Genomic DNA, 15640 nt, shown 5'->3' on the forward strand with positions numbered 1-15640 from the left:
TTATTTTTCTTTTGGGACTTTGTGTTCCTCCCTCTCCCATCTCCTCTTCTCTCCACAAGGTGGATGCTCTGCTAGGAATGGAACAGAGGGTGTAAGAGATGGTTCTTCCCTACAGCCTCAAAGATGAGTAGTCTTCTCTTTTTCTCCTCTGAACTCCTATGATGCTTTCTTTATAGACTGTGAGCTCCATGAGGGCAGGGACTGTGCTTATCTTGCTCATTAGTGTCTTCTCAGTACTAGTTTGGTCCCCGACATGTAGTAGATGCTCAATCAATATTTGCTGAATGATTGAATGTTATTTATCTATTTCTGTCTTTTTAGGCTCTCATGAAAGGCAGTGTGGTATGGTGGTTAAGTCCAAGGGCTTGCACATTTGCAATGTCTGTGTTCAAACTCTGGTTCTACTTTTACTCTGTGTGACCTTGGGTAAGCTAGTTGACCTCTCTGTTCCCCACTTTCTTCACCTATACGATAGGGATGATAATAGTAGCTAAGATATAGTAAGCATTTAATAAGTATCAGCTTATTATTATTCTATTATTCTAAACAGCAGGATCTGTGTCTGCTTTGGTCTTCCTTGCAACACCTCGCCCTGGGTCTTTCACATAATGAGTGCTCCATAAGTTGCTGAGTGAATAAAAGATTTTAATCAGTTAAAAAGTCCTCAAAATTATACCAGTAATGCAAAACAGAGAGAAGTAATCACCATCAACCCCCAAAACCAAACAAGTCAATTATTGTTTTTACCTTTATGTTACCTTCTAGACTTTGTCCATAAGCGTCTTTTTATAGCATTAATCAAGGCAGAAGTACAGTGTTTGCATGGCTTTTTAAATGAAATATTAAGCATGTTCTATATTGCTATGTCATTGCCTTTGTGATTGTTATTTTAATACCTATATAATCTTTCATCAGGTTGATAAAAAATGAGTTACTTTATTGAATGATTGCACATTGCTTGCGTATATTAACAGGGTAACATTCAAGAATCAGGAAATAAATCTGTCACGGGTGGAATACTGGAGTGCAAAGTCCACTTTGGGACTTCACATTTCAAAAGGACATAGGGAAATTGGAGAGAGACCAAAGAAACCTGTACATTGCTAAGAGGTAACATGTAATCGTGTACTGTTATAGCTTTGAGAGAAATGAGAACTGAGATTTGACCTTACAGCTCTACACGTCGTTATTTACAAGCATGTCTGAAGAGTTTGCCATGAGGATGCCAAACAGTTGCTCCTTGTTTCCACTAAGCGTAGAACAAAAGAATCCAGTTTACCCTAGGAAGAGTAAGAGATTCAAGGAGGGACTTAGTATAATAAAGTGGTTTGGGAATGAGACAAATTAGCCAGGTAGTGGGAAGTTTCTTTCTTCACTGAAGATATTTAAGAAAACTGAAATCAGTCCAGTTTTGTCCTTTTGCTGTAGTCCTGCTTGGAGACTGGATTAGGCAATTTTTTACATTGTCTTTGAACTGCGCTTTGGGTAAATATTTTATGATTGGTTGCAAGCCAACCAGGGGAGGGCGGGAGGGACGACCCTGGCGAGTTTAAGTTATCTGCGCCCTCTGGTGGTGGGTCTGGGAAAGACGCGGTGGCTCCGTTTGGGGCTGAGCCGGGAGCCCCAGAGCCCCACCCTCCTCTCTTTAGTTACGGGACATGCGCAGTGTGCGGCTGCGGCTTTCCTATTTCTAAGACTTCCCGTAGAGCCTGCTTTGAGATTTGTTGTTTGAACTATTACGAGGGCATGGACCCAAAAACCGGCTTCCTTGGGTTCTATTTCCAGCTCTGCCATTAACTAGTAAATTACTTGGGCAAGTTCCTTAGCCTCTCTGTGCCTCAGTTTCCTCATTTGTAAAATGGGGATGATGATGCTGGGGATGATGATGATGGTAACGATGATACCAGTGCAGCGTGGAATTGGAGCAAGATAGACAAAAGTCTCAGAACTGAGAACCCAGAAACAGACCTTCACATATCTGGATATTTAATCATGACAGAGATGTCTTTGCAAAGAAGTAGGGTAAAGGTGGTTTTTCCTATAATGGAAATGGGTCAATCAGATATCCCAACATAAAAAAATGAAACTTGACAGCTATCTTGGGACATACACACAAATCAGTTTCAGGTAGATTATATAAAACAGTAGATGGTCTAGTGGTTAAGATTCAGTGCTCTCACCTCTGCAGTACGGGTTCGCTTCCCATTCGGGGAACCACACCACCCGCCTGTCAGTTGTCATACTGTGGCGGCTGCATGTTGCTGTGATGCTGAAAGCTCTGCCACCAGTATTTCAAACACCAGCAGGGTCACCCATGGCAGACAGGTTTCAGCAGAGCTTCCAGACTAAGACAGACTAGGAAGAAGGACCTTGTCACCCACTTCTGAAAAAATTGGCCATGAAAACCCTACGAATAGCAGGGAGGATTGTCTGATAGAGCGCCAGAAGGTGAGAGGATGGCACAAAAAGACCGGGCAAGGTTCAGCTCTGCTGTACACAGCGTCACTAGGAGTCAGAGTCAACTTGATGGTTGACTTGACAGCGGTAACAACAAAAAAAAAACAGTAAAGCTTTGAAAAGATTATATAGGAGAATATCCTTATGACCTTGGGGATAGATAAAGAATTCTTAAGTAAGACCTGGAAAGCACTAACCATAAAGGAAAAGATTGACAAATTCAGCTACATTGAAATTATGAACTGCTGTTTCTCAAAAAACATTATTTAGAGAGTGAAAAGGCAAGCCAGAGAATGAGAGAAGATAGTTGAAACACTTATAATTCTTAAAGAGCTCAATCCAGAATATGTAAAGAACCCTTACAAATAAAAAAGCAAAAGAAGACAGACAACCCAACATGAAACTAGGCCAGAGACTTGAACAGACACTTTCCACCCCTCCCCCACAAAGGGTATGCAAATGGTCAATGAACACAGGAAAATATGCTCACCTTTATTAGTTCCTTTGGGTAAATGCTAATAAAAACCACAATGAGATACCACTACAGACCCACCAGAATGGATAAAGTTAAAAAAACTGACAAAACTGAGTGTTGGGGAAGATGTGAGGAATTGAAACACTCATACACTGCTGTTGGGAGTGTAAATCGATATAACCACTTTAGAAAACTGGTGTTGTAGTACACTAAATTCTAAAAACCAATACCCTACAGATCGTGAACAATATACCCTCTGACCCAGCATTTCATTCCTACCATGTACCTAACAGAAATCTGTGCACATGTGTACCAAAAGACACGTACAGAAATATTCATGGTAGTATTTTTTTTTTCAGAAAAAAAACTTCATTTATTTCTGCTAATACTGACTGAACAGATTCTCTACTCAGCCTATTTTTCAGAGTTCCATTTCTTTTTTTTGGTGAGGGAGATTGGCCCTGAGCTAACATCTGTGCCAATCTTCCTCTATTTTTTGTGTGCGATGCCACCACAGCATGGCTTGATGAGGGGTGTAGGTCCGCGCCTGGGATGTGAACATGCGAACTGCAGGCCGCCAAAGCAGAGCGTGCTGAACTTAACCACTGCACCACTTGGCTGGCTCCCAGGCTCATGTTTGATGTCCACCAAAGCACTTTCTCATTTGAAAAGAAAAATCATCACTAGATTCTCATAACAACTGTGAGAGATAGGCAAGGATTGGAATAGACGAAGAATCTAAATTCAAGGACCTGGTATGTGTGCACCAACAGCAGATGAATTTTTTGACATCCAGTCCCATGTTCTTCTCATCATCCAGGAGCGGCTAGTCCTGATCCTGGATAAAAGAGGCACAACCCTTATCTCTGTAGGTCTGGAGTGGTGGAGAAACCCTAGGCTGTGTAGTCAGATAGATTTGTTTGTGTTAAGACTCTGACTCTGCTATTGAATTAGCTGTGAGAACTTGGGTGATTTACTTACCCTCTGAATCTTCATTTTACATGTGTATAATCTGGAGAAATATTGTTCTAACAGTGTTGTATAAAATGAACCATCGAATGTAAAGTACCTAGCATGGTACCTTAGCTAAACTAAATTAAAACCCTGCCCATCTCACTCTCTTCGACTTCTCACTACTAATCCTTATTGATCCCCCCAAGCTCACTCCAACTCTAGGAAGAGCTGCTAATGATCCACGTAAAACTCCTCTCATGACACCCTCCTGTATTTGTTTCCTACCTGATGCTATGAGCCACTTGGAACCCTAGCAATTCTACTCTGTCCAGTCATGAATGAGGGCATCTGAAGGCCTCTCTCTCTCAGAAGCAGTTATATGCTTCGATTTCATGGTAGTATTATTAGTAAGAGTCCTAGACCAGAAACAACTCAAATGCCTATAAGCGGGAGAATGGATAAATAAATTGTGGTGTATTCAAACAAGGGAATACTATAGAACAATAAAATATACACACCCACCATATAAAGTTCGCTACCAGGCAAAACTAACGTATGGTGTTTATAGCCAAAGAAGTAGAAACAATCCAAACGTCCACCATCCGATGAATGGATAAATAAAATGTGGCACATCCATACAATGGGATACGATTTGACAATAAAAAGGAAGGGAGTACTGATAAATGCTTCAACGTTGCTGAACATTGAAAACATTATGCTAAGTGACAAAGGACCACACATTGTAGGGTTCCATTTATATGAAATGTCCATACTAAGCAAACCTCTATAGACAGAAAATGGTTTTCTCGGGCTGGGGGGGCAGGAGGGAACAGGGAGTAACTAATGAATAATTAGTAACAGCTAATGAAGATGGGGTTTCTTGCTGGGGTAATGACAATGTTCTAAAATTGCTTGTGATGATGGTTGCACAACTGTGAATGTGCTACAAACCACCGAGTTGTAAACTTTTAATGGGTGAATTGTGTGGCATATGAATTATATCTTAATAATAGCTATTATTAAAAAAATTATAGAGCATTGTAAATAAAAAGTAAAATAAGTTGCAGGACCAGAACAAGTCTTTTAAAAGAGACATAGTCCGCTAAAAAGTTCCAAAGTCAAAAAGCATTGTTTATATCAAATTTGCATATATGGTACTAGTTTTTCATTGATGTTATGGGGTCTTTTGTTTACTTGAATATGTGCATCGGATTATCATTTACAATGTCTTAAATAGATGAATCTATTGGTGTCTGTATTAAAAAGATCTTAAGTGCATAAATTAAAAAAAGACCCCCAAAACTAACCTATGATGTTAGACATCAGATGTCAGGATAGTGGTGACCATTGACTAGGAGGGATGGGATGGTGATGGGGGAGCCTGGGGGAATTTCTGGGGTGCTGGTAATGTTCTATGTCTTGACCTGGACAATGCTTACAAAGATGTGTTCATTTCGTGGTCATCCATTGATCTACACGTTTTTATGATTCATCTCCTTGTTTGTATGTATGTTACACTTCAGTTTAGAAGTTCAGGAAAATAAAGTGGTGGCTCTGATTGGGTCTGGTGTGGTGAGCCCAGAATCCCACCCATCTGTCCCTGCCCTCTCTGGCTGTGTTGTTCCCAGAGAGTTTGCTCCTCAGGGGACCGGCTGCGATGCCTAAGGTTCTGTGGAGTTGGGACAGCCCCTGGCCACCCGGCTCCCAGAAGGAATGGTGGCGCTCTGAGAGTTTCCGTATGAGCCTTCCCAGACTGTTCTGCTGGTTAAAGAAGTTGAGGAATCTTGACCAGTAGGACCTGGCTTTTACAGGCACACCCAAGTTTTCACCCGAGGCAGGAAGTAACCAGTGTCATCTTTTCACTAAGTCCTACTGGGGCTTGTACCGTTTGTCCAACAGCAAGGGAGGAGGCTACATTGCGTGGGCTTGGGCCTCACCTCCTGCTGGGCAACCCCAGAGACTCTGGAACCTTGAGCAAAGGACCAAAGAAATGGGCAGGTCAGTTCTTTTCTTGTCTTTGCCACAGCCGACCAAGAGCATACAGGATGTTCCCTTCCCGACGAGGTGTGGTCATCAGACCATGGGCCCAGTGGCTGGTCAGGGGTGGGCGGGCAGCTGTGCTCAGATCCCCTGGGACTGAGACCTCAGTCACTTCTAAGCTCAGAAAAGCTGCACTCAGTTCTCCACTGAGAGGCAAGGTCCCAGCCAAGATGGCGGACTCTATGGTAATAAAGAGAAAATGCAAGAAAGAAAAACCAGGAGGAAGGGCTCCAACTAAGAGAATAAGGGCCTGTAACCTTGTTTAATTTCAAAACTGAAATTTCATAGGTTCTTGCTCAAGAAAACGGTAACTACTCTTTAAGCTCAAGGGAGGGGGCTGTGGTGTGTGTGTTTGCAGGTCTGTGTGTGCTAGGGTGCTGGCTGGTGAGAGGGACAAAGAGAACATATGACAGAGGCCTTTCAGCCACCAGAAAAAGGGCCTCAGTGCTGAGCCTTTCTCTGCTAATCAGGGCTCTGGGAGAGAAGCTATGTTCAAGGTGACAGATTGCGAAGGGACTTGTCTTGGTCTGCCCCTAAGTACAAGCCTCTGTTGGTGGCGGGGAGCCCCCACCACTCCCACCCCCAAGAGTGGGCTTTGGCCACTAAAGTAGAATCATGGTCTTCTCTGATATATTAGCACTCTTTTCATTCTCCCCTCCATTCTGGTAAATATATTTTTTATTGTAGAAGAACAAAGTGCTAGAAATGGAACCTTGCTTCTCAAGGACGTTGGAGGTTGGCTCCCTTCCGCGAAGGAAACATGCGGTGAATGCTGCCTTGTGTGGGGTGGAGCATGCTTTCCAAAGGGGGTGGGGTGCAGAGTGGTGCAAGGAGCTGCAAATAGCTGCCCCCCTTGTGCCCCAGACCCCTGGGGCAGGCCCATGAGTCAAGCCGGGAAACTGTGTGATTATGAGCTTGGTCAAGGTTCTTCTGGTGTCAAGTAACCGAAACCATCTTGGAGCTAGCTTAAGTGAAAGGAAACATGCATCGGCAGGACACAATAGCATCTCATGGGACCCGAGGGCATAACGTGGATCCTGCTTCACCAGAATTGAAGCCAGGAATCATAAGGTTGCTGGGTAGAGGACAGCCGTCCTCTCTCTGTTTCCCTCTTTCTCTGGGATCGCACCGTCTCCTGTTTGCTTCTCTTTAGATTTTTCTCCATTTTCTTTCTCTGCAGACCAGTTTTCTCTGCCTGCTGTGTGTGCGAGGCTACCCCATATCTTCTGGCTGCTTCTAGGAGAGGACTGACCAGTGTCTTTCGAATCTTGGTTTCGGAATGGTGATTGGCTTAGGACATTTCTCTGATAGTTAAGGATATTGAACATCTTTTCATGTGCCTGTTGGCTGTCTGTATATCTTCTTTGGAGAAAAGTCTGTTCAGGTCTTTTGCCCATTTTTTAACTGGGTTGTTAGTTTTTTTCTTGTTGATTTTTTTTTTTTTGAGAGATACTTGACATATAACATTATATTAGTTTCAGGAGTACATGTGATTTGATATTTGTATGTATTTTGAAACAGTCACCACAGTAAGTCTAGTTAATATCTAACACCACACATAGTTACAAATTTTTTCTTCTTGTAATGAGAACTTTTAAGATTTACTCTCTTAGCATCTTTAAAATATACAACACATGCTCATTTGTTCTTTCATTCGAAGAACATTTATTGAGCGCTCATGGTGTGCAGGCCCTCTCCAGGTGCTAGTGGCTCTCCTGGGGTGTCTCTGTGGGCTGTGGGGACTGTTGTCCTCTTCTGCCGACCCCCACTTTTGAGGATCTGTACAGCGTCCTGGCCCCAGTTCTTTGATCTGCTTCTTTCTGGAATCTGCCCATTTCTCTACCTCTACGATACCCTAGCCCACCTCATCAGCATCCTCCCATCAGCTCTCCCTTGCTTTCTGTGCACCAGCCACTCTAGTGGGGTATTTTTTTCCTGTTTCATTTTCCTTTCTTTTTTTTATTGTGGTATATGTATATATAACATAAAATTTACCATTTTATCCATTTTTAAGCATACAATTCAGAGCCATTAAGTACATTCACAATGTTGCCACCATCACCACTATCCATTTTCAGAACTCTTTTTCATCATCGCAAACAGAAACTCTGTAGCCATTAATAACTCCTCACTTCCTCCTGCCTCCAGCCCCGTTACTGCCAATTCTATTTTCTGTCTCTATAAATTTGCCTGTTCTAGGAACCTCATATAAGTGGAATCATACAATATTTGCCTTTTTGTGCCTGGCTTCTTTTACTTAGCATGTGTCTTCAAGGTTCACCCATACCGTAGCATGTATCAGAATTTTATTCCTTTTTATGGCTGAATAATATTCATTGCATGTTTATACCACATTGCATTTATCCATTCATCTGTCCACGGACATGTGGGTTGTTGCCACCTTTTGGGTATTGTGAATAATGCTGCTATGAACATTGGTGTACTCTTCTTTTTAAACAGCTTTATTGAGATATAATTTACATACCAAAAATGCACCCATTTAAGTGTGCAATTTGATGCTTTTTATTATATTCACAGAGTTGTGCAACTACCACTAATTTTAAAACATTTTCCTGACCCCAAAAAGAAACCCACGTACCCATTAGCCATCCTCCTCCTTCCCTCACCCCTAGGCAGCCTCTAATACATTTTTTGTCTCTAGCGATTTACCTGTTCTGGACATTTCGTGTGGTCTCTTGTACCTGGCTTATGTCATTTAGCATAATGTTTTCGAGCTTCCTCCATCGCCTCTTGTTCCATAAATGCAATTTTATTAGAACACAGCCCCACTCATTTGTTTACGTACAGTCAGTGGCTGCTTTGAGCTACAAAGGCAGAATTGCCGCAGAAATTATGGCCCGAAAAGCCCAAAACAGTTACTGTCTAGCCTTTTACAGAAAAAATTTGTTGACTCCTGATTTATGCCCTCTGAGTTGGGTTTTCTGGCATCTAAACTGCTAAAAGCACCAAAAGAGAAAGAAGGAAAATGGGGAAATTGATGCTAAGAACCGCAGGCCGATAAAAGCACAGAAACACAGCACAGCGAAAGCCGTCATTGCCCAGGAGCGGGAGGCAGACCTGTTCACCAAGAGAGACGCCCTTTTCTATCAGGCACTGATCACCTGGGGCCCCGAATGATGTAACGGAAACTATAGGGGAGAGGCATCTTACGGAAGCGGCTCTGGCCTTCCCCGTGGAAGGATGAATGAAAGCAGTGCTAGGGGCTGGAGGTCTGCAGGCCCCGGATGCTAGAGCCGGAGAGGTGGCTCTTGGGCCATCGGGGCAAAGCTCAGAAGATCCTGAGACAGCGGAAGATTCCCCAAGGCTCTCACTGAACTTCTGCAGGGCAAAATGCCACATGCTCTCTCATCTCCTTCCTCCAATGCTGTCAGCTGCTCGCATACTGGCGTTCACTAAAAAAATATTTGTTAAGAGCCTTCTATCCAATAGCCACTGTACCAGTGCTGGGGATTCAGTCGTGAGCAAGAGAGGCCCCGTTTGTGCTATCAAGGACCTCACAGTGCAGTGGGGGAGATAGCTCCATGGAGGAAATGCACAAGGGCTGAGTCCATATCACCATAACTGACGTTTATTAAGCACCTACTGTGTGCCAGGGACCTCTTCAACTCGTTTGATCCCCACGACAATTTATGAGGTAGATCTTTTTATTATCACCATTTTACAGATGAGGAAACCAGGGCATAGAAAAGTTAGGGAAGCCATGCAGGGTTGCACAGCTAATCAGCGGCAGAGCTGGGATTTGAATCCAGGAGTCCAGCGCCAGCATCCGAGTTGGGTGAATGAAAGAGGGCTTCTCCAAGGAACTGATATTGACCAAGTCTTCACAGTTGCCCACTTCTTACCCTCTTGCTTTGTCTTGACCAAACTTTGGTCGGGCTTCTCTTTCCTACATGCCCCTGAACTCTGCTTGCTCCAAGCCTGAGCAAGCATAGAAAAAGCGGGACGTGCCTCCCCTTACCGGCTTCTTCTGAGGATTCACTGCACAGCGAGGCCCTGTTCCTATTAGATCCCTTGATCATTTTCCATTGCTTGTCCAGCACCTCCTCCAAAGATTCTGCTTGCCTCCTCTTTTACCCTATAAAGGAAAAACGTTTCTCTGCTTGATTTTGAGAAACTCACAGATTTCTGAGGCCAGAATTTCTCCCTATTGTGATAGTCTTTCTTTCTAACTAAAGTCTCTCCCCAACTATATCCAGATTTGTTTTTACTGGACAATGTTTGAGCTGAGATCTGAAGAGGTAGCAGGTGCAACCATATGAAGAAGAGAAGGAGAGTGTTGCAGGCAGAGGGAACAGCATGTACAAAGGTCCTGAGGTGGGTGGGGCCATCGAGCACTTGAGGAACTAAAAGAAGATTAGATGCTAAGTGAAATAAGCCCCAGGTCAAGCACCTAGGTTCTCTCTATTTTTCTGCTCATCTGTCTTCAGGTGTTGGCTGCTTCCCTCATGGTGGCAAAATGGCTGCAGCAGCTCCATGCACCCCATGGAACCCTTCCTCCTGCTTCTTTGTAAGAGAGAGGAAAGTCTTTAGGGAAGCACCCCATCAAACCTCCCCTCCAGTCTCATTGGCCAGAATTGCACACAAGCCCTTGCCCAGACCAATCCATTACTGATCTGATTTAGACCAACCACAATTCACCCCTGGGACTTGGCGGGGGGCTGGCTTCAGGGAAGCCAGAGGTCACCTGACACATGAACAAAATGGGGGCTCTTTGGCCAGGACGAGGGGGTTTTTTGGTAAACAACCAGCAGTGGCTACCACTGTGACTGTTCCATTGGTTGTGGCTTGTGCACCTGCTATTAACGCGATGATAAGCCCCGAGGAATTTTTGGAGGAAGTCGACGGGAGAGAATTCATTCTTTCACTCTCTCAAAATAAACCGTGAAGCCCTATGGAAATATTCCTTACAATAACGGAAGGCTGTGTGATGTTACCGTTCTGTTAACTAATCTTGTAACCCACAGTCGCCAAGGCAACCACAGAAGTCTTCTAGGTCCTCTCCTGCTTCCCTGCCCATTTGCAAAGACACGGTAAAGGAGGGCCGTAAGACCTTGCACACCCTCTAAGGGCCTGTCTCATTGCTGCTGGAACATGGTGGAAACAGCCAGAGTGAGCCCCTTCCGGAAGCTTCTCTTCTGTGGAGGTGCAAAAGCAAGGCACTCTACCAAGACAAGCAACAGGGACGATCCCATTAGCTTGGGGTTGTTCAGATGCTGCCATCTTTGCCCCGTGGGTTCTGTGTCCAACTCAGTCCCTCACAGATGTGATCAGGCTGCCAAAGAAGCCATATTCTAAGAAAGAGGTTGTGAACGGTGGCCCGAGGCTGCATCTGGTCTATGTACATGCCACACACCCCATACGGTATTTTACAAATTGGGGCCATTGTTTAAAAATCAGGAGATTGCACACAAAGGCTCAGAATTCCAGCTTCTCTTGCAAAATTAGAAGTTCTAGCAAAATAGGCCCACACTCCCAAATGGCAAAAGATGAAGGGAACGCGACTCAGTTTAGAACTGTCCCGTTCACCAAGGTCCCCGTCCTGCGCACCTTCCTCATTTGTGTTACTGGTGTCCCCATCGGTGTCTTCACTAGGAGTTCCCTCGTGGGATGAATAAGTGTCCATCTTCCCCGCGATCGCAGCAAGAGGGAAGGAGCAGAGGTCCACGGAGCAGATGAGGGCAGGAGGGATGGATGCAGCCACAGAGCCCTGCCAGGAGAGCTCTCTCCCACCCAGTGGGTGGGAAGGAGGCTCTGGGCAGGCCTCAGAGCTGAATCCACAGGCCCGTGTGGCAGAGGGGACCAAGCCCCACCGTTCTTTCTGCCATGAGCTTCCTCTAATAATCACATCTGCTGTGTATGCACCAAACAGTGTGCTAAGCATGTAACATGCATTTTCTCATCCAGTCATTGCACTGCTCTCCGGAGTAGGAACTATTATCACCCTCACTCTACATATTAGGCAACCCAGGCTCAGAGACATCAAGCCATTGGCCTATGGTCACACAGCTAGGAAGTGGGCAGGAAACTGAGGCTGCAGAGAAGTTATCTTGCTCACGCATAGACGCCCAGCCAACAGATGGCAGAGCTGGGATTCCAACTCAGGTCCAACTGACTCCAAAGCCTAGAAATTGAAAAGTGGTGGCCAGAGAGGCGAACTAGTTTGGCCGGCCGTATTTTTGCACATTAGGAATTTTGGCCTTTTGTCAAGTTCAGTGGCCCCAGTTTGCTACAGGCTCCACCAAGACCTGTTGGCTCACACCCTTGCCTCTTCTGTCAGGCATGTTACTTGCCTGGCCTCTGCAGAAGGTGACAACCGTCATGTCCTCTTGCCTTCCCAGAGTCCAACTCAGATGAGTTTGAGTCCTGGTTCCAGGACAGAGCTGGAGGTCCGTGTTTGTCTCTGTTGACATCAAGTTTTATGGGAGTTGAGAGCAGAGATCAATGGAATACGGTTTGGGTTCAGGTTCAGCTCTGTGACCATGATGTTATTCCAGAACCTAAGTTTTAGAGGGTAGATCGTGTTGGTTCCAGGATCCACTGATTCACTGGAGTGGTGGTTGAGTTGATTTTATTGTTTTAAATTGTTTATTTCCATTTGCGATTCAATCCAAAGTGATCATGCTTTAAATCAGGGTTTATCAAATAAAGGTCGTTTATGTCAGGTGTGGGTTCTCAGTGTCTCATTTCCTTTTCTGGGGTAGGGGCAGGACAACCCAGTGGGCATGGGGCTACATGAGTGGCCATCAGGGCAGGAGTTTGGATGGGGCTGGCTGGTACCCAGAGTAACCAGAAAGTTCAGGAGGCAAGGGTGAATGGAAGCCCAGGAGCAGGGCCCAAGTTGATGCGAGGGGAAGGAGGCAAGCCATAGGAAAGGTGAGAGGCTGGGAGCAGTCAGGAAGCACAGTGCAGGATGGAAGGAAAAGAAGGCAACTGGTTTGAAGTTGGGAACCAGGCAGGTGCCTAGGACCTTGTTTGACAGATGCTGTTGGGTGATAGGTTCAATTCAAGCCCCAGTTGGGCTACACCATCCCATTGTTCTAGCCATGGGTTCTTAAGGCTTAAGACAGGACCACGTTAAGCACAAAACAGAAATGGAGAGCTAAGCCAATTAAGATGCTTTTGGCTGCAAGGGATGGAAAAGCCTACTAAAAGAGGCTTAAATGGTGCCCGGATTGGTTAATTCCAAAGCTCGGTGATGTCACCAAGGACCCAAGTTCTCTCCATCTTTCCACTCTGCTGGTGTGTAGGTTTGATTTCCTAAAATGATACCTCTCATGCTCCCAAATAGCTGCCACAGCTCCAGCCATCATGCTGAGGATCCCTCAAGAGGCCAGAAAGGGAACATTTCTGTGTCTTTTTTGAAGAGTTAGGAAACCTTCCCAGAAGCCACTAGTAGGCTTCTCATGTCTCATTGGCCAATCCTGCTTAAACTAATAAACTGATAAGGAAACTGGGATTACCAGGATTCATTCTTACTAATTAAGATTTAGTGCCCCCTCTCCCTTCCACAAGTCTTCTCAGAAGAGAAAGGAAGAAAACTGTGGCTATGGCAGCAAAGACAAAGGAGCAGGGATTCGTATAACATCCAAAAACACTGTATGTGCCACAGGGATATCTCACCTCCCTCACTGAGATCCTATGGGCCCTGTTAATAGGGCCAGGTGCACAAGGTTTCCCACCTTTGTTGGCATAATAAAATCTAAGGTGCACCCTCAACATGTAAATGGGTAGACCTGAGGCTGCTCTGGTGGAAGCAGGAGTCAGGGCCAGGAGGGGGCCTCAGCTCCCCCTCCTGCTCCAAGGGGGCTCCTCTAGCTTCTTAGAGGCACTGATCTCCTCCACCCTCCCTCCCTCTATTTTACAGATAAGGAAACTGAGGCATGGGGGCTAAAGTGACTTTGGACACACTGCTGAGGACCAGAATATCTCAAAGGCAGTGGAAAGACGGCCTTGTCTCCCAGGGTCATGTTAGGATTAACTGAGATGGAGGATGTAGAGAGACCGGTCAGGCCCACCATAGCATAGGCACTGAGTAAGGGCAGTTCCCTCCTTCCCTCTGGCACAGGGGAATGAAAAACGAGGTAAGTCAGGGACCGGGTGCACTGTGACCTGGGGAGGGAGCAGGGAGGGGCTCGCTAGCCGGACAGGAAATCCTATAATCCTTCTGCGGCTACAGAGCAACCTGGGAGCCAGACCACTGGCCTGGTAGAAGGGCAGCTGCCCCCACTCAGGCCCCCTCTCACCTCCACAGGCTCCCTCCACTTGCCTGGGGCTCCTCGGAGAATTTTTCCTCCTCCCAAGGCAGCTTGCACCTGGACAGAGAGCTGGTGGGGAGAGGGGCTTGTAGAAATAAAGACCACCCAAATGAGAACAAACAGCCTGTTGACTCGGAGCTTGCCACAGCAAGGGAGTCAGCCACCATCACTTGTAATTTGGCAAAGACTCGAAGGCAGGCAGGGGAGTGGGAAGCTTTGTAGTGAGAAAGGGAAGGGTTCAGGTGTGCCCTGAATGGAGGTGGTTAGGATGGGGAAGCTGGCGTGGGCTAACTAGAAGAGGGCGGGGAGTCTTAGGCGATTGGTTGGTCCTTAGTTGGAAGTCGGAGGTGGGGGCACAAAATAGGGAAAAATGGCAGTCATTGACCAAATCCTGATTGACTCTTCTGGGCCTGTTGCTGTGGAGGTTGTAGTTTGGTGTCCCTCCGGGGCTGACTGCTGCAGAGGTTGTGGGTCAGAATTCTTTTGTCATATACACTTTGGCCAATGTCCGTTTGTATATTCAGCCTCTCAGTGTGCAGAGAGGGAACCCAGCTGTGTAATTTGGGGCATGGTGCTAACTTCTCTATGCCTCGGTCTCCTCGTCTGTGAAATGAGGATGCTAATCGTCCCTGTCTCAGATGTTAATACACGTGAAGGGCTTAGAACAGCAGCTGGCATGCGGCGAGTATCCAATAATGTTAGTAATAATAATGATAATAATAATAACAGTAATTATTATTTAAAAAAATTATGGTGATGATGCTCAGTGGAGAGTCCACTGGCCTGGGAGGAGGGGTCTGGGTTCTGCCCCATCACGCTGTGACCTTGGGCGAGTCAGTCATGCTCTCCCAGCCTCAGGCTTGTCTGTGAAATATGGGGCTGGACCCTCATTTCCAAACTCATCCCCAGCTCTAATGTTATAAATTCCCCACTGGGTGCTCAGTGACAGCCTGCCAGCCTGCTGTCGCCCCACATCAGTACCCCCTCTTTTCCCTCCCCCACACCCACACACAGCCTTCCTCCGTCTAAGCTCCCGGCATACCTGGACCAGGTGCTGCCTCGCAGCAGGCTCTGCTGTTCCCATTTCAGCCAGTTTCAGGTACTAAATTTAGGCCTTTCACTGAGCCAAGGTTTTCGTTGGGGGCAGGGCTGGGGGAGGGCTCCATGTGGGGAGGCAGCTTCCCCTCCCAGCGGTACTGTGGGAAACACATCCGACAGGAGGGCCAGGAGAGCTGAATGCCACACTCTATTTTGTCTTTGGTGTGCTGGGCAAGTCATTTGACCCGTTGGGGCTCAGTTTTCACAAGTAGCAACTAAACTCCATGCACGTTGACTCCTTAAATCATCATGTTATCTCTTAAATCAGAACAACTTTCTTCTCTTTCAGATGAGGAAAAGGATCAGAGAGGTTAAGTGATTTAGCCAAGTCATTCTCCTC

This window comes from Diceros bicornis, chromosome 31 (genome assembly GCF_020826845.1).
Source record: "Diceros bicornis minor isolate mBicDic1 chromosome 31, mDicBic1.mat.cur, whole genome shotgun sequence".
Classification (NCBI taxonomy): Eukaryota; Metazoa; Chordata; class Mammalia; order Perissodactyla; family Rhinocerotidae; genus Diceros; species Diceros bicornis.